Source organism: Vespula pensylvanica, chromosome 3 (genome assembly GCF_014466175.1).
Source record: "Vespula pensylvanica isolate Volc-1 chromosome 3, ASM1446617v1, whole genome shotgun sequence".
NCBI classification, from domain to species: domain Eukaryota; kingdom Metazoa; phylum Arthropoda; class Insecta; order Hymenoptera; family Vespidae; genus Vespula; species Vespula pensylvanica.
Window position 1 is genome coordinate 4,965,275 of NC_057687.1, and position 20,781 is coordinate 4,986,055.

At 40.4% G+C, this 20,781-nt stretch overlaps 1 long non-coding RNA gene across 1 annotated transcript in view; it reads right to left on the reverse strand.

The window, feature by feature from the left end:
* Window positions 1–5,399: 5,399 nt before the first annotated feature.
* LOC122627628 overlaps window positions 5,400–20,781 on the reverse strand; it is a 28,769-nt gene continuing 13,387 nt past the window's right edge. Inside the window, exons 2-3 of the long non-coding RNA XR_006326890.1 lie at window positions 7,202–7,297; window positions 5,400–6,184 (exon numbers count right to left, since the gene is read on the reverse strand). This is a non-coding gene — a long non-coding RNA (uncharacterized LOC122627628). The remainder of the gene's footprint in view (window positions 6,185–7,201; window positions 7,298–20,781) is intronic.

Here is a 20,781-nt window from a genome sequence, read left to right on the forward strand (position 1 = left end):
CTCTGCGTGGCCGGCGTCGGGGCTTTTTGTGCACTTGAACTCGGTCACACTAAATTTCTGGCCGGGTAGAGTCCAAGTTGCGGCAAGCGGGAGACCAAAAATAATGGGCGCCACGACTAAAACCAAAAATAATCGGGCGCCGCCTGCTGCTCCCTCGGTAAATCACCGTTCTCGGTAGCTGGTGACCAGTTTCACCCCATCCCCTATTTCAATTCCCTCCCCCTTCCTCTTCCTTCTTCTTCTTCGTCCTACGCCACTAACTCCATCAACTCGGTCCCTTTTACTCGTTGCATTTTCTTTCTTAGGAATGTTCTCTCCTCGAACCTACAAACTCATCGTTTATACTTTTAATTGGCAGCGATTACGAACAATTCGATTGGAAGGAGGCGTTGGTGTGTTAAAAATACATTCAAGTATTTTTGTGCTTTTTAACAAAATTATTTATTACTTTATAACGAGTATACAATAAGAAAATGAAAATCAGATTCTGTTTTAGTACACCATAGAGAAAAGAAAAGTGGTATTATTCGAGAATCTACATGCCGCATTCGTGAGACGATTTCAAGTTTTTAGAAAATCGCGAGCGTGACTCGACATGTCGGCCGAGTTAAATAAAAATCCACGGTCATAACGCGAGGTTGCGCGAGGACGTGGTGCGAGCCAGAAACGTCCGCAACACTTTGGCAAATGCATCTGTCAGCGAGCGAAAACGCCGCGGGAATTGCTTTTCTCTCCATCTATCCAACCATCCTCCTCCTCTTCCTCCTCCTCCATCTCTTCCTCCTTCTCCTCCATCTCTTCCTCCCCCTCTTCCACCTCTTTCTCCTCTTCCATCTCCTCTTCCGTCTCGTACTTCTCCGGTTCTCACTCCTGCCACAACATCGAAACCCATCCTGTTTCTCTCGTTCGTTTCGATCACTCTCTCCCTCTTTCTCTCTCTTTCCTCTCACTCTCTCCTAACCACTCACTCTCACTCCCACATTTCCTCTCCTTCCACTCTCCGGCAATTACTATAAATCAGAATCGCAGTCAGTATTTAATCCTCGTGGAATGGTGTTCGGTGTCGGTACGAAAGGGAAGCTGGTACGAAGGGGTGAGAGCGCGTAGTCCACGCTTGACTGCAGAGTAAAGAGAAAGAGAGAAAGAGCGAGAGAGAGAGAGAGAGAGAGAGAGAGAGAGAGAGAGAAAGAGGGTAGAAGGTGGGGGCTGATGCAACAATGCCAGTAATGCGATAAAATATACTATGTGTCGTGTGGCGGGACGAGGAAAAGGGGTGAAATGTCCACCGTTCGTGCCGGTGACCATCGTTCGTTCGTTCATTCGTTCGTTCGTTCGTTCGTTCGTTCGTTCGTTCGTTTGTTGGTTCGGCCATTCTCCAACAGAGTAGTTTCAGATAGTCCTCCGAAAAACGATGAAACGCCAAACGGCTCGAAAGGACTCCCGACTGTTGCTCCGGTAATCGCGAAATCCGATCGGCTAGCAGACCTGTGCTTTCAGCTTCTCGTGTCATTATTGTTGACTCGACGTACTTTGTAGAAGAGAGAGAAAGAGAGAGAGAGAGAGAGAGAGAGAGAGAGAGAGAGAGAGAGAGAAGAAAAAAAATAAGCGAGAGCGAGAGAGAGAGAGAGAGAGGAGCACGCTATTAACGTTCAGACGATTGCATGCTGCATAAATATAACGTGAAAATTGCACCTCCTTTTATATCGAAGCACGACCCTAGAAACGTACAAGGCTTTGCTCTTTTTACGTTTACGCGTCGAAAACGGTTATCGATCGTAGCGTTTCTCTTTGCTTTTAACGGAGAACAAATTACTTGGAAGGAACAACAATCGTTGGTTGGTGAAAAGTTAAGGGAAAACACAGCTTGATCTATTGTTCGAGAGAGTTAAATTTGATTTAATGGATCTCATTTGAATAAGACTTTTGCGATGAGGGTGACCGTTCGGGAGTTTGAAGAAGAAGATAAGGGATAAGAGGAGAAAAAGAGGAGAGACTGGAAGACAAGAAGTATGGCCTTGATATTCAGATAAAACACGATCGATTTCTCCTTCCGTGGACGATTACCAGCGTGCTCCTTGATTCCAAGAGCTTCTACTTCGACTCCCTCTTGAAGGAGCAGCTAATATTTACAATGTGAATCAAAGTATTTGCGTGATATTCGGCTATAAGCGACATTTCCTCTTTCTCGCTCGCTCTCTCTATCTCTCCCTTTCTCTCTCTTTCTCTCGCTCGCTCTCTATGTCTCTCTCTCTTTCTCTCTCTCTCTCTCTCTCTCTCTCTCTCTCTCTCTCTCTCTCTCTCTCTCTCTCTCTCAAGTCCTCTTTTATTAAATAGGCAGGCTGACTCTGAGGACGTACCAATTTCGACGTCATTACTCCAGGCAATAGTGGTTCGTGACCTCATTATCGTGATTATTACCATCGTAATTGTGTCCGTCGTTGAAAGTTTGCTCAACGAATCGAACGATCATCGTCTTAAATTATTAAACGAGAGTTTAATTACGTCGATGATCAGGTCGAGGCTGTTAGACATTTTTTTCACGTTTCTTTTTCCTTCTGAACTAGACATTTTTTTTTATTTTTGCAAGTAAGATGGATGATATCGATCGAATCGATAACGATTAAGAGAAGCGATTATTTCGTTGATGGTATGGAACCTAAGTACACCTAAGCCTGCGACAAACGAAAGAGGTTGGCAATGGAGATGAAGAGCTATGAGTGCAGTGAGTCATTGTGGGCAAAAGAATGGTTTCTCAAGGGTGCAGTCCTCAGGGAAATCAGAAGGCAGCGGCCTCGGGGATAAACTCGGCAGATCTTGGCGGAGGTACGCCAAAGTAGCTTGTCAATAACTTAAATCTCAATCGTAACTTGGTGCTCCCAACTGATTTCCGTTTCTACGAATCGTATCTTTTCCTTTTCCGATATTCATAGTTGACGTATCTCTCCTCTTTCCTTCAGAGAAAAAGTATCTACCAGTCCCGATACATTTCTACGTATGACGTTTCCTATCGTCGAACTTCTTCGAGCGTGTCCTCCTCAACGTCCATGCGTCGAATCAAAACCCGTTCCTCCTGGCGAATCCTTAAAACGAATGTTTTCATAGCGGAACGAATTTCCCGCGGAGAAGGAAAAACGACGAATCGTATTAACGTCCAAAACTCGGCAGAAACTTCGTAGGATCGATTTGGATGAGAACAAAGTTGTAGTAGGTACGTAGTGTTACGGCACTAGAGAATCGAGAGAAGAGACTTGGATGTACGTCTAGACAAAGAGAAGATACGATATATATATATATATAAAGGAAGAGAGAGAGAGAGAGAGAGAGAGAGAGAGAGAGAGAGAGAGAGAGAGAAAGGAGCAAGGTAAGACGCGAAGTACCGCGGATGTAGGTAATTTCACGGTGTTGCCTCGCATTAATACGACTACGAGTTTCGACGAGAGAAACGACGCCTCGTGGAAGGTACGATTTAAGAACGGCGAAAAAGACAGATTTTGGATTCGCTTCTTTCTCTCTTTCCCCCTTTCTCTCTTTCTCTCGGAGTAACAGCCGCGAAAAAGGAGACTTCCGAATAGACTTTCCGATGGCGTCACCAATGGAGATTGAATCTAAGCCATCCCTGGTAACCTCGTTATCCTCCAGTCGGTCGAAATCTCCATCCCTCTTCCTGCCTTTTACTCGGCTCTTTCGGTCGGCGGCTACAGCTTTTACTCGACGCCGGATTGTTTCTTTCATCGGACGCGAAATTTGATTTGCCGGGCTTTTTATCAGCCAGACGGTCTACGATAGAGAAGAACGAAAGAGAGAGTGAGAGAGAGAAAGAGAGAGAAAGGGAGTGCGAGAGGGTAGGGGGTTATTAACGACCCTCTTTTCAACGCGTTCGAGCTTTCCAAAGCAGCACCTTCCAAACATGAACAGCGAAAGGGCTGGGAAAGGACTAGGAAAGGGCTGAGAAAGGGCTTGGGTTGGTTACCATTCGCGGTTATCGAGCACTTCCTATCGTGAGATTGGCACGAACTGTCAACCGATTCCGTATATGCATGAAAGGAGAGTGCATCATCGTTGCATCTATAAACAGCGATGGAATACGGAGCAAACGGGGACAGCCCTTTCTTACCGTCGCCATGAATCTCGAAATGGAATTGCTAATCCATCTGGATGCCGTTTAATCCCAATCCGAGCGGACGATTGCAGTATGCGAAACGGTCGTAGTTATCGCTGATGACACATCGGTTGATAGGTATGCTCGAACTACTGACCTCTTTGAAAATTTACGTATCTTGATTCGCCGATATGCGGGACGAAACGTTTCTCCGATCATTGTAAAATATATCTTTATTCTACATACGTCATATTTTGATATTGTCGATTTTAATTAAAAAAGAAAAATAAATACATGTAAAATTAAAAATATATATATATTATATTTATATTTGTATGTGCGTATCGAGTGTACTTAACAAATAAAAAAGATCTAATTTCTTTCTTATATATCATTAGTTTGAAAGTATATTTAAAATCGAGACTTCGTTAACATTTTTGTTTGTAGCTACAGGTGATACGGGAGAAACGTAAACAAAACAAAGCTTCGAGCGCCTTTGACCGACCTACAGTTCGGCACGCTCTTTATTCCGCAATAGTACCTCGGCTCGATAACATCTAGGCATTCAAGAAAAACTAGAAACGTGTCGAAACTTGTATCGAGTCGGAAGGAATCCAGCGTGATGGCAAGGGGAATGGCTTCTCTCTCCTCTCCTCGTATTATTTTCTTCGATATATAAGAAGTACTTGTGTACATTTTATAAAATCGAAAAAGAGATAAGGGTCTCCGCACGCAGCTACTTCCATCCGGTAAGTTCTAGAAAATCGATATTACTTTTGTTTTAAAACATCTTTTATTATCGTAAATAACAAAGATACTCTTGAACTAATTGACTTCGTATCAGAGTCTATAAACTTTAATAAAATCATTTTTATCTTTCAAAAATATCCGATATTAGTGATTTATACAGTTTTCTTTATCTATACATAAACTCGAAAGAAAGAAACGATCGCCGTACATCGGTGAATAGTGAAAATAAATAAAGAAACAACGAAGGTGATACACTAAGAACGTAGTATGACATTAGATAATTATATTGTTATTAACGTATCTACAAAAAGTAAACATAGTTGGTGATTTATTCGTACAGAAACGATACGGCCCGTCCAAGTGATGACAGGTCGTTGCTAATGGCGAAGGTAAATCGAGAAACGGAGAAGAGAATCGAGGCGCACTGCGGTCGTATTAATAATCTTGAGCGCGAGTTACTTACCACGCACGATCGCGTCGGGTATACCGTTTGCCGCGAAGTCACGAGCAAGTATAATTCGAGCTAACGAGTACTAGAGAGAGAGAGAGAGAGAGTGAGAGGAGGGAGGTAGGGAGAAGGAGGTAGAGACTATAGCGGCTGAGAAGATGAGGAAAGGGGTTGATGATAGTGGTGGTAGAGCTGCTGTTGCTGCTATTGCTATTGCTACTGCTGTTGCTAGCGGAATAAGGAGCTTCGTTGGTATAGGACGAACGGTTGGTAAGTGAAGTAAAGTCAGCTCCTGTACCTGTATCGTGCTTAAACTTGGGGGGTTAATTCCTCTCGTTACATAGCAAAATGCCTGAGCGCTTTCTATACCATTCACGACGTTCAGTCGTTCATTTAGAACCGCATTGCGGAATGAATGTTTTTTCGGGTTTAAAAAGAAATCATAACCTTTGTGATATCTTTTGGTATTTCTTCGTCCATTCATGTAGAAATTAATCGATACATCGTAATATTCGATCAGCATCGTCTGAATTTAGATTCGGGACACTCCAAAAGACCGTAACTAACGTTAGCTTATAGTTTGCTAAAGGGTTCAATGATCCAAGAGTGTTCCCAAGAATGTCAGCGCAAGAGAGACATACTGAGCTTGATCCATGAACGGTACTTGGAGGTATCCCTTTGTAGAGCTAGCCGAAATCCCGGCAACATTGTTGTCGTCGTCGGTGGTGGTAGTGGTAATGGTGGTGGTGTAGAAGGTGCGGTAGCAGCACGTCGACGAGAGTGGAGGGAGGATTTTGCAAGGTGAAAGAGAAGTAGGAGGAGGGATGACGAGTGAAAAGGGGTTGCCCGCCACATTAGTTGGCGTATCCAAGTTCCAGGCATCCAATCTATTACGACCAGTTCGGCATTAGTAATGTGTCGTCGGTGGTAGCTAGGAGAGCTAGAAGAGGTACTTGTGTGTATGTGTGAGATAGAAACAGGGAGAGGGTGAGAGAAAGAGAGAGAGAGAGAGAGAGTGAGAGTGAGAGTGAGAGAGAGAAAGAGAAAGAGAGAGGTAGCCGTAGAAGGCTACGTCGTAGAGTTGTAAGAGGAAAGGGGGAGAACGGATGAAGGAGATTGGGGGGAAGGCGAGCACGACATCAAAACTTGCTTGAGCGAATCTAAACTAACCGAGTAACTCTCCGCGTTACGGGCTACGATATAGGTATGTCTCGGAGAACGCCACGGTAAATCGGTAGATGCTGATGGTGGTGGTGATTCTGGTAGGTAGGTGGGGTTTGTATATGAAATAGAGGCCGAACGAGCACCGGGAAGGGCGACAAGGAAGAGGAGGTTGCGCGGAAACCGAACAAGCTCAGGTACAGGTAGCTCCGAGTACGATGAAGCGAGTGAACGTGCAACGTAAAGAGAAGGGGGAAGAGGAAAAGGGGAGAGTAAAGAGAGAACGATAAAGGAGAATGAGCTAACTCAAGCGTATATATCGAAACATGTATAATTCTAACCGTATTCCACCAAACTATGACATATTCGAGCATTAGCTATTCCAACAGGATCCCACCTTTGCCCACCTTTCCTTCAACTTCAACATACCTATCCACCAGCCGCTCTCCTACCTTTGAAACAACCTTTCTCACCGTTCTCGATTTACTCCTATCCCTCTTGTTCGTTTCGAACCACGAACAAGGCTGGCAACCGTCAACGAGAGAACTTTAACTCTACGTGGCATCAGAATATGCCAAGATGGTAAAAGAGGAAGGGTTCCTGACAGCAGGATGATAAACGCAACCAGACTGACTATACCATTTGTGGTAACATCGAGCGGATGACTTACGAGGATCTACCTGATATATTCGATCGCGTACGATAATCCGATTTTAGAAATAGAATTTTTTTGAAGAACTTACCTTGTCTAGAAAATGTCTTTGATGAAGAGCCCCAAGGGCTGCAGATGCTGACGCGTGATCCGCGTACTCCACGAACGCATATGGCTCATTTCTGAACTGAAAAGAGATAATTAGAAACATTTGTAAAAACATTTCGTATATTTCTTCTTTGTTTTGTTTTCTGATCTGTTTCTTTTTTTTTTTTTTTTACAAGATCGAGAACTGAGCAAATATTTTTCTTTGTAAAGAACGAATCGAAGATATGATTCGTGGGATATATTAATAAATTGTTCATTTTCGAAATAAGCGAGTGTTAGGCGCTACGCGGTTATGATAAGTAATATGATTCCGAGCTGCAGCAGCATTGGATGCAATTACGTTGCATCGCGATTAATTTCGTTATTACCCTGCTCGCTAATTGCCCATAATGAACGTCTATATAATATGAAGTAGAACATAATAATATAATTAGTAATATGCGTACAATAAGTATCTTGAGTTATAGTTACGATCCTTTAAAACTTGCTATGTTTTGATTAAAACTGTGTTTCATTTGTTCTTCATACATTTTATTAAGCATTATCAACGACAATGTTAAACTGTGTGGATTGCATATGTAACAGTAATATAGATATTTCTATACGATACACGATGTCATTTGGTTAATCTTTCAATGCAGTTCGTTAGGATATCCGATTATTCAATGAATATCGATCACTTGCTGATATTGTCACAGTAATCGACATCTAACAAACATACGTATAGATACGTAATAGGATATATATATATATATACACACACACATATATATATACACATAGATATATAGATGAATTATATATATATATATCTTTAATTTTACAAATTAATAAGTCCCTTGTGAATCCATTGAAATATTTAATTATCTCTTCCTTTTTTAACGATTCGTGAGAAGATTTTTACATACGTAAATATTAGAGATAAATTCGGAAGTTCGCTTTTTTATCGAAAGTCGAAGTGCTTGCGGTTGAATGTCGAAAACGTTGAAATATCGTTTCCGTGAAACGAGGAAAATGTATAGAAACGATATGGTAAAGAAGTAAGTAGGAGGAAACGACTCGGTTTCGACGCACTTATATTAAAAGCATAGTAGAGGTATATCTCGACGTAGGAAAAGACGGAAGACTAGGAACTCGCAATATCACAGGGAGAAATAGAAAGAGAGAGAGAAGGAGAGAGAGAGAGAGAGAGACAGAGAAGAAGAAAGAAAGAAAGAAAGAAAGAAAGATATAGAGGGAGAGTCTCGCAAATCGTACGATAGTATGACAGACAAGGATGAAATCAGCGGTGATTTAAGGCCATTCGGTTGACCCCACAAACGAATGGATCCGAGTCCCTTTTTTCTTTTATGCTTTCTTCCGAGTGCTCCTACTCAATTCTTTTCCCTTTCCCTCTGACCCTACTCTCGACAATAATGCATCCATTTTGTAGACGTATCGTTGACAAGAAGAAAAATTCAAAGGACGATCCTCGAGAGGAGAAGAAATCCAATACTTTTGCGTGAGTTTATTCGCGATGACCACCTTTGATTCTTAAAGAGAAAGAACGATCGAAGGAACTTTAAGAATATTCACGAATGGAATCGACATACGTATTTTATAATTATTTTTATACGTATCGCATAAGAATCAAGACGTTTTTCTTAATCTTTTCATTTTAAACCAAATATATATACATAGACATACAAATACGTAGTTCGCATTTTTCATATCGGTGTGCGCAAGAGAAGGAGGCCGTTAACGTCTCTCGAGCAATGCAATAGGGACTCCTTCCCGTGAGTTGATGTCACGTGAAACGACTTATCTTTTGTTGACGGACAGTGCACATAAGATAGATGCGCTCACCGAATGAACGTCATAAACCTTATCCTTCTCTGGCACGTCGCGTTTATTCGCAAGAAATGCGCGACGTATCTATGCTCATATGAAGGCGTTCGTGTGTATATATATATATATATATATATATACACAAATGTGTATATGCATCTCACAACAATCCTGCGGTACATGCTTGTTCGTAGATATCACGTTGCATTGTCTAGCGCCTCCTCTTTCTCCTTCATCTTGGTTACCTTTCATACGTATAAATAAAGTGATAAAAAATATTATTGAATGATATTTCAGAATGTTCTCTCTCTCTCTCTCTCTCTCTCTCTCTCTCTCTCTCTCTCTTTCCGCGAACATCAAATGTTATTATTCGAAAGGAAACTTAAAATGTACAAAAATGTAATTTTTCTTTCTCCATCTTTGTCTTCTTTCAACGAATTGGTAATAGCAACGAATAGTCGCGTACAACCGCGGACAGACTTTAACTCAAAGCCGGGAAAGGGTATAAAATACATAATGGAAAAACGCAGCTGCGCGTAAGTTAATTACAAACGACTACCGAAGGACACTAATTACTTATTGTAATTTTTGCTGGCAATTAGCGTGAGCGTTAATTGCTCCCGGTAATTGGCCATCGTCATGGCTTGCCCGCTTCACGATAGCGTTAGTCAACGCGCCACCGCTGAAATTCTCGGAACAAAATAGCAGTATCGTGGTACCTCGTCGACCGGTCTTACTCGAATTCTAATCTTGACGCCTCCATTAGCATCGTATATTCATATCTTTCGAGTTTCGCGATGGATCATTTGTATAAAAAAAAGAGAAATAGAGAAAGAGAAAGAGAGCGAAAGAGAGAAAAGCGATAAATCGATGGATTTGTTCGCGGGAGAACATCGTAATTTTAAATTATCGCCTTTCCTGTTTTATCGAAAGATAGAGCGAGTGAGAAGGCAAAGCGAGGAATGACCAACGTTACGCTACGAGGATTTTTAACGAAAGCTATTTAGCAACGCCATTTCGTCGGGAGCTCGTTTTTACACGCGGGAACTAGCCACGACTTGTTATTATTTACGAGCGTTGCATATTATTCGGAAAATATGTGATATTCGGTGCCGTCCGTTCGTACCGTCCATTAATCTCCAGCACGAAAATTGGTTTGCATTTCGAAAATGCGTGCTTTCACCTACGCCGAATGCTGGCTACGTGACTCTTTGGTTTCATCGCCTGCGGCCGATACGCTCTTCGATATTATCCCGCTTATTTTTTTTTCTTTTTTTTCTTTATATACGCAACATAAAAAATATCCTTTTTTCATATGTATCTTTTACGTACGTTTTTCTATTCACTTTTAATATAGTATTATTTATCAAGGAAAAAATGAAAATTAAGAAATAACGAAAATAAAAGGAATCGTTAAGACATAACACCGAGAGAGACAACACGAGTGTGTAATCCCCGTCGCTTAACTGGACGTTTAACCACAGCAAGTAGTAAAGTCCAATGTGACACCAACGCTCGACAGTAGTAACGGTCAGCCGCAATCGGCCGACAATATCGACAGATATTGACAGAACGCTGCAAGGTGCAACTCGCCGCGCAGGTACGTATTTCGCCGACTGTAGGAGCTTGTTGGAGGAAGAGGATGTAACGTTGAGAGAAGAGAGGGAGAGAGAGAGAGAGAGAGAGAGAGAAAGGGGAGAGAGAAACAGAGGAATAGGGTGCATTAGCTCTCGCTGTTTGTATTTGGACAGGGGATAGGGCTGGGCATTGTAATTAGGCACGACACATCGCGCCCCTGGGACTCGAAACCATCCCGTAGCACGTGTGTCCTCCGCGTATCCTTCCACGCGAGCTCCCTTCGATTGTCCACTATCTCGTTCTCTACTCTTCTCGTTCCATTTCTCTCTCTTTCTCTCCCTCTCTCTTTCTCTTCTGCATTTTACTCCAAAACGAGAGTACACTGCAGCTTATTCATTTCATTCTAAAAATTATGCAGCATTCTTATAAATCCTAAAAAAAGAAATAATATTTTCACAGATTATTTGGATGTATGAATCTATTGTTCACTTAATATGTAAGATCGAAGGAAAAATATAAATATATATACGTATTCTAGAATCTGTGATATTCGAGGTAGGAAGAGAAGGAATTAGACGGAAGAGAATAGCATTCGGAGTATCGCCAGATATGCCCCTGGTGCTCGCATACTTCATTTGGGCTGATTATGCTGGTCAGCGAACATTGGCCATCGGTGCCTCGCACAAGCAGAGATTCTAGTGGATGTACGCATGAAGGAGGATGATGACGCCAGGTGGATAGCTACGTAGGTCGTCGTTGTAGATCCAATGTGGGGTAGGAGATTCGAGTATTCTCGCGTAGTAGTATGCTGTTCCCATGTCATAGTGTGCACTAGCTTGTACATGTTGTTGCCTGTGGACTCTGCCGCAGAGTGCTCGGGGACCGACGGTCTAAATCACCCCCTAATGGATCGACCCGCTAATCTCTGATAGACTGCACGCTACGGCACCTCCTCTCCACACTGACATTGTTCGTTGCTCTCTAACCCTTCGACCATCCCTTCTCTATCGTTCTCTCTCCATCTCCCATTTCCTTCTCTATCGTATATTCTTTTATAACGTTATTTTGTTATATTTCATCTTTTTCCTACCTCTTCTTTTTCCAGAAAAAGGAGAATTCTTTCTTCTTTAAGGACTCTCCTAGAATAGAAAGTAAAATATCACGTAGGAAAAATAGAAAAGTTTGGGGTCAAAGGCTCGGAATCACAAGAGACGGAGAGGAATAGATATATAGATAGAGTGAGAGTGAGAGAGACAGAGAGAGAGAGAGAGAGAGAGAGAGAGAGGAAAAATCCGCAAACGTGGTAAAAGCGGAGTATAAAATACCGAGCAGCAAGCACGACACGCGACGTAACATTCCATGAGAAACCCGAGGCAGGGGTGGAAAAGTTCCGCGAGCTCGTGCCGCCGGTGCTAAATATATATTTTTCCTTTTTCTTTTTTCTCTCTCGGCTACTTTTTTATTCTTTCGAAGCGAAGAAAAAGAAAGAGAGAGAGAGAGAGAGAGAGAGAGAGAGAGAGAGAGAGAGATGCAAGATCGTGCGCGGGAGAAAGAATAGTACGCGTATTCGTGAGGAATTCTCGAGCGTGCTAGGAAGGTTGGCGTGCCGTGGAACGGTAAATCTTTCCTCGCCACACCGAGGTCCGCATAAAATTTGGCAAACAATCAATTAGCGACCAAGAGGAAGTCTCAACGATGATCCATCCGGTGATTTTAACCGGATAGGAAGAGAGAAAAGCTTTTGCAAGATCGCGAAGGGAAAGAGAACTTCCTCTCACGAAGGTTCAATAAGAGGAAGTTGTCACGTCCTATTTCGTTAACGGAGACGAGTGAAATCGAGAGATGAGTGAGATAGGTGAAAGAAGGATACTAGGTATAAAGTGAAAGACCGATAGAAAGAGAGAGATGGAAAAGGAGATGGTGGACGGACCGATCTGGCCGGGCGATCTTTAGTGCCGAAAATCCATTATTTTCCCCATTAGATCTCTCGTCCCGATTCTTCCGGGGCAGGCATTTTCGTTTAGCAGTTTTTCTTCCTATTCATGTCGTTTATGACTACCCTCTAACCACCCTCTAACACCCCCTTCAAATCCCCACCTGCATCGATCGTCATCTAGCTAGTATGCTTTTCGACTATCTCTCGCACCTCTTCGTCGAAAGACATCTCTTCGCTTCGAACCAGCACGAAATCTCTTCGATCTCGTCATCCACACCCTTCTTCCTAGCAGTACTCGCTCGCTTTTTATCGAGCCACCGTGAAATGGCTGAATGTCCTTACCCGTAAGCAAAACACACTGCGACGTCTATCGTCTATTTCGAGTTCGTACGTTTCTTCTTCCACATTCTGATTTTAAAGCGAATCACTTTGTTTCCGCACGGAAACGAATATATCCGGCACGTCGATCCTTCTCATCTTTCTCTATGCGATATCGTTCCCCTAGACGCGTTCGATCAAATTTACGGAAAACGCGATCTTCCTCATCTTCGACGTTTACAAGCGCAAATCGTTTCGAAATATCGACGTATGCAGATAAATATAAACGGGAATATAAAGATGAAAAGTAAAAAATAAATAAATAAATAAAAAAGAATTTCTTTTTATATCGCTTCGTTATTTTATGCAAAACAAAAAATAAATAAAGTTACGTTGTCTACGTAAAATACACCATATCGATTAGGTACCTTTATTCGATATATTGAACATACGTTTTCCAATATCCATTCGCAGCAGTTACAGTTTTATTGGATTTCCGTAGATATGAGCATATTTTTGGTGATCATCCGACGTTTTCGCAACGATTAATCTCGCTTATCACCAACGAAAATCTCTATTTTTTTTTATTTCCATAGTAATTACTACTCTCCGATAGATTTTTATAATTGCATTGGAGAAAGCGACGATCAACGAACGCATTATCGGCCGATAGATGCTTCACAATTATTTTTTAAACTCGATAAAATGATGTTACAACGTCAATGGGATAGGAACGAGCGTCGAATGTTCACTCGCCGATTGGTTGATGTACAAAATGGATTAATTTCTTGATGGTCCAGGTAGACGTGTTTATTCGTGGGAAAGTTCGACGTCTCGTGCCGTTCATTTTCAAAGTAAATCCATTAGAGTTACAAAAAGACTCGATGTCCCTGTTTATTTTTAGAAGATAAATCCTTTTCTTTTACCACATTATTCGAAATACAAATAACTCGTATTTATAAACTATATTGTACGTCGATATATGTTCGCACAGTTTGCGCTATGAATTAATGGAAACTATAAAAACCAATGGAAAGCGATCGAGAAAAATTCTATGTTCGTGTTTTCAAATATGATGCGAGATTTATAAATAAACACGGAACTCCTATTGATTTTTACAAGCGAATAACAATTTACGTTTGCCTCTAATATTACTTGTAATTCATGTTTACTATTTTTTGAATTAGGCGATAGATAGTAATACAAAGGAAAGAGATTTCCCCATATTTGGACCGCAAAACGATTGAAAATTCTCTACATAGCGATCGTATAAATATTCCTTCCTGTAATACTCTCTTTAAATATTAAACGTACAAGCTGATATCGCGATCAAGCAAAGCGATATAAAATCAGACTGGAAACATGAAGAATGTAAAAACATTCTAAAAATGCATAGGATATTACAATGACGTTTAAAGCGTGGCTGGATGCATTCTTGTGTCATTCGGTTAGCGTCCCACCCACCACCATCACTTGAGAAAATGCTTTTTATGGGGTTTTTATAATGCTCTGTTACTTCGTATGTGATAGTAGAAGTAAAACAGTGTTTCTCAATCTTTTTGTCATATAACCCAACATATTTGTCTGTAATGATATCAAATCTTTATAATCTACAAATTTTTTTAAATATAAAAATTGTTTCTCATATAAACTGAAGTCACCGTATGTAATATAAACGAATAATATTTTATATTTATATATATTATATATTTATTTTATATTATTATATATATTATATTTAACAATAACTTTTATATGTAAAAAATAACTTTCAATACATTTCTACTGAGATCAATCGGAATTTGTTTAAATAGCTTAAAAATATATAATCAAATCTTTCTTTTATATTATTTAATCGGGATCGTTTTCACAACTCTCACCGTCAACTTATCGTAGTTACTTACATAATTTATGAAAGCAAAACGATTCTTATAGCCTTGCGAAAATCAAAATTAGATTTCTCGGAAATATTTTCTCTGCAATAAGAGAGAGTATCAATGAGTATCAATGAATGAAACGAATAGATAATGCTCTGGGCTTCATTTGAATCCGCCATTTTAATGAGAACGAATAATAAAAGAAACAATTACATTCAAACGTACTTTATCTGATATCATTTGATTTCTAGTTTTAGCTCAAAATAGCAGTTTCTCGTTTCGTGATTCAAATTAAACATTTAACACTTATAAATTGAAAACATCAACTGGCTTCAGACCGAAGGAGAAAAAAGCATAATGAAAAATGTCGTCGGTTTTGTTTGAATGCTCTGTTATGAACTCTATCTGAAACATTTCTCACTGTTGAATCTCTAACATTAAGAACATATTCTATCATTTCATTATTCGGTTTTATTAACATGACGTTAGAAAAGAATTTTTTCTTAATGTATCCTTAGGGTACATTGATCATTTTTAATTTTTAATATATATATGAAAGTATTTAACTTGCGCAAATCATTTTCTATTATATTGTTTTAAATGGTTTTAAAAGAATCTGAGAAATGCAACGAAAGGATAAAAAAGAGAAAAAAAAGAAAAAAATAGAAAGAATGCTAGCAATTTCCGCCAACGTACATTCCAATTTGCAGTCTCTGAACAGACTCTTTTCTTGCGTCGTAAGCAGATCCTGTTTCGCGAGGTGCGAATCGGCTTTAAGAAAAATCCACGATCGATTTTGCAGGTGAGCATAGATATGGTCCCATCTTCTTCTTTCCGGTTCGTATTGATAAAATTGTTGCCCTTTTCCTTCGTAAGTTCTCTTCGAAGCCTTTTCCGAAGACGACGACGTTCTTTCTCGGATTCTCCTCACTATTTCTTCCTGCCAGTTATCTTCTCAGTTCCTCGAAATCTAAATGATTCGGTTATTTCAAGAAGGTTGCCTGAGGCGTCTTTCTTGGTGGGCGGGTTCGTTGCAAAGTGATTTCCCTCGTACTCGTAATCCTGAATTCGATCGATCGATCGGCCAAGTACGAACGAGAGCTCCTTTTAAGTGAAAAAACGAGAGAGAGAGAGAGAGAGAGAGAGAGAGAGAGAGAGAGATAAAGAGGTATAAAGGGATAGTGGTTAGTAAAAGAGGTAAGAGGGAAGGGAAAACCGATAAAAAGGTCAGGCGAAAGGATCGGAAGTAAAACTATAAATAGGGAAGCAGGAGAAGCATCTAGTCGAAATGGAGTCGTTTCCGGTGACCGACTCGATTTCCAGGGTACAACCGTGAATACCGTGATAGGCTCGAAGCGAAGATAGGGTTTCTAGATTTGGCAGCTGACTTTAATACGAGAGGACACCGACGTGGTAGAGGTTGGTACGTACTAGTCTGCCATTTCACCTAGGCCACACGTCACGGAGAATATAGGCAAGTACTAGAGAGGCCAAGGTAGGTGTAGGTATCCCTCGGTTATATATTTTTCAGACAGGAGGACCGGACCAATGCCTAGAATCGCCTCGCCTCTTCCGTGTTGGTGTCCACTGCGATTCATTACCTCTCTATTCATCGACGTTACGGATGGAACGTTCTACCACTACAACTCTCGAAAAGCAAGCTCTCTTGCTTCTCCTCTTTCTCCTATACCAGATGCCTTTCCTCCAACATCGGCCGCACTAGTAGTCCAGTTGATATCGTCCGTTTTGATTTTGGACCCTTCCTTTCTTCCTGTTCAAACGACGTTGTGCAAGAGTATGCCAGAGCAACGAAAAAAATCTTACGTCTTAACGACGATTCTTATATAAAAATTTTCTTTCCTACGAATTCACCAGAAAAAGGATAATCTTGGAACGGCGAGCTTTTCAACTAATAATCCAAGTCGAGAAAAGACGTTTATACCAGGATCCTTTCATCGGCTTCTTTCCAACTATGAAGACTATTGTCGCAGTAGCTCCTTTCGTCGTTGCCGCCGCAGTGAGACGACACAATGAACAAATATTAAAAACTATAAATTCATTCGTTTCTTTTCCTCGTGAACCGACGACAGGGTTAGCCTTTTCGCCGTCATGCTTTTAATGAAATTCGCACGGTGTCGGTTCTCTCAGCGGTGTCGCTGCCTGCCACCGACACGTTTCTACCTTTTTACCGAGAATAACCTTTTTTCATCGTGGAATAAAAGTTTTTCATTCGGAAATCTCCGAGAACGACGATCCTTTTCCCTCCTATTTATTTCTTTATAAAGACTCTAAATAAGACGAAAATAAGTATAATAATATTTAACGATCGGTTAAACGATATACTTAATAATAACTAAAGTCGATGTCGAAAACACGATTTGATAAGCGTGTCCCATAGATTTCGTGACATTTCTTTCGAGGAACGATAACTTATCGTTAATCTATACCAACAATGAGAATGAAAGATTTCACGATTATGCCAGCGCGTGTTTCATTTTGAACGAGCCGTGATAAAGCGCCTTTCTTATTCTTCCGTCTCGCTTCTCATCGATCAGAAAAAGCATCCGATGTAATTTACGACGTAGATTTCGGTGTCGTTGTAAAGTTAAATGCATCACGACACGCTAGATTGCAGGGATAGTAAGAACGTCTAGTCGTCCTTTTTTATTCTTTTTCTTTTTTCATTTATTTCTTGCTTTCTCTTCCTTTTTTTTCTTTCTTTCCTTTCCTCTCGTTGTCATGTCGACAAAAATTGTCATGACAAGAAACGTCATTAAATACCACGAGAAAAATAACATAAGCTTTTGAATTCAGTCGGTCGATCGATCACGCGCCAAATTCAATTTCAAACTTTTCCTTCCGTTTTACGAGAAAAACGTTATACCGTCGATTTACCGTGAGTGTGGAAACCCTTTCGAAATTCGAAAAGTATCGTGTGAAAATGTGCGAAGAGAAATAAAACGAGAGGAAAAGAGAGAAAGAGAAAAGGTACGAAGAGGAATAAAGAAAGAAAGACAGAGAAAAAGAGAAAGAGAGAGTGAAAGAGAGTGAGAGAGTGTAGGGGTAAGGGATGAAAGGAAAAGGGAACAACGCTTGTGCGGAGGCACGGTGAGAAAATAATAGCGCGGTCGCCCTCTGCCGTTTTAAACGATCGAATACGTCCGAGCCACGCGACGAGATTTATGCGTCGATTATTTATCGCGTCCCTCTCGCCGGTGAAAATAGAAAATATGCTTAAAAGCGGAGAAAGCGAGAGCCCAACGAGGAGGTCGTACTCCTCGTCGTCGTCGTCGTCGTCATCGTCGTCGTCGTCGTCGTCGTCGTCGTCGTTGTCGTCCTCGTCGTCGTTCTCGTCGTTGTCTTCGTTGCGTGTGCACGTACTCGCACGCACACGCAGTGTATATAACTATAGAACTTAACAACAAGAGTATATACGTTCACGATAGGTATACTTAAAATCTCATTTATATTGCCGGCGCTAGCTCGCTATCTGTGAATACATAAATTTACCCATGAGAACTGTCCGTTCTATAAATACGTCGATTTTATGGGAGCCACCGCGGATGTGCACGCGAGTCTTCTACTTATGTACATAGTCGAAGAAAAAAGAAATATAGCTGTTTCTATCTTTCTTCCTTCTTTCTTCGTTCTTATCCGTTTCGAAAAAGAAAAGCAAACAAGTAGAGAAGGTCGGGAAAGAATCGGAGAGAGGATAGGATAAGCTATACTCCGGTTGATGTACCAGCCAGCTAGGATCGAAGGTTCAGGTGGTGTTCAAAGCAATATCGTAAATCCAGATCGAATTCGGGGGAGTGAACGGTCCATTGCCCTTTCCTTTACAGTGCTCGTTCTGGCAGCGACACCTTTTGCATCTGCGCAATATCTTCATAAAATCGGCAATAGGATTATGCATTCGGTGATATGTAGTTCTCTATCCTGTAGAAGTGGAAACAGTCAGAAACTGGCATGCGAAAGTAGGTATCGTACTACTACTAGCTACTTTCGAAGGAGTAATAGAAGAAGAAGAAAGAACGAACGAGTTATGATTTCCGTATCTTTGGATTATCTAGCATCGAAAAATACGGCTTTCGCGGTACTTTCCAAAAATGTTTCCAAGCTCGGCATAAATATTATGCGAGATAAGGTCGTTATTACCGTTATTACTACTACCATTATTATTATTATTATTATTACCATTATTATTATTATTATTATCATTATTATTATTATTATAATCGAGCATTCTCTCTTCGTAATGCTTACGAGAGCGATTAAATCATTTCACGTTTTTTTTTTAGATTAGATAGGTACGATTAAATTTTGGGCTATTGCCATTTTCGGTTATCGAGCCACAAAGTACCGATAAGATCTCCAATTGAAGCGGTTTAAATGCACCGTGGTGTTTAGCCGAAACATCGAATTCGCGTTATGTTCGGTGAACTTGTGGATCGTCTCCGAACTTCGTAATAAATTTCGAGCGACGTAACGCAATGAAAAAATTGATTCCAATGGAAATCCGAAATAGGTAGAGATATTCGGTGAGAGGAAAAAGAGAACATTGACAAAACATTCCCATTGGCTGCCCTCGAAGTGTAAACGCGTGGTCTACGAATACATGTAAATAGTCTAACGGTGTTTCTGATATCATAGCTGTCGATCAATCGTTGCATAGGTTTCAACGATCGACGGGGTAGTTATCGGTGGTCGTACATAAAAAACTTGGACGAAATATCGCTCGACACTTCGATGATAGCTGATCTAGTTTTAATCGTAGAATTGGCTGGCTGACGTGTGATCCTCTCAAAAATATAAGCGATATACGACGCAGTGAAAATCAGACGATAAGTCTTCACCGACTTTGGACTTATTGCCGATAATCGCGCTATTGTATTGCTTTAAATTGAATCTTCTTATCGATAAGTAGATAATATCTCTGATTAATGATTTTATGATTTATGAACTATTTTTATTTATCACCGTTTAAATCACATATATTTATCGATATCTCTTTATTATTATAGCGAAAGTATTTCTTTTTACCTTTCCAATCTACAGTTCGTCGATAGATAAACAAAAAGATATATAATAGTAATCGTAAGAGAATTCTTTGAAAGCATCAAACGCCGTTGTGAGCTTATGCCGTTGCAAGCCCTCGATTCAGCTAAATTGTTTTCGGTCAAACGAAGCATTTGTAAGCTATAAAGCGACCGCCATTGCATTCGGTCCCTCGGACGATCTATTAAATTTTTATGAGCTTTTTGTTCAAAACGTTGCGGTACTACGAGCTCGTGAAAGACGGAGAGAGCAAGACGACTGGCTTGGCGTTTTAAGCAAAGCCACGCTCACGCGCACGCTCGGCAGAAGTGTACAAAAAATTGGCTGGAAACTAAAGCCAAGTAAAACTAATTTTTCTTCTACTCTTTTGCAAATACTAACGCGACGGAGGCCATTTTCGTTTCGTGCAGTTCTCTTCTTAATTCCAGGGCAATTAAAAGCAAGACGCGAGAAAGGAATACGACATTCATAGTATATTTCTTATTTCGCGCTCCACACTCCATTAACTGTTCCGTCGAGAATGTTTTCTTCCTTTTTTTAAACTCACTATTTTCGTTTGTCGAGGGAATGATGAAGTTCTGAAGAATTCAATTTCAATGCGAGTACTTTTAAAACATCGCATAATAGAGATTAAAATTATTACTAGGTTCATTTCGTTAATACTATTAAACAATTTACAAACAATTCTGCGATATTGTATTACGAAATGATCAAAAATTTTATATTCATTCAAAATATACGAAATTCGTAATAGAGATACAATCGTTATTCAAAAAGATATACACGAATATATAAATAAAAATTATTTCAATTTCTTCAGTAGTACGTAAAAGAAAAATTATAATATAAATATACAAAAAAGAAAAAAGGAATTCGGAAATCCAGCAGATCTTTTGTTGGTTTCTCTCGCACGATCACCTTCTACGAGTTCCTTCTCGATAGTCATCTTATCTTGTATAATCCTTTGGTATT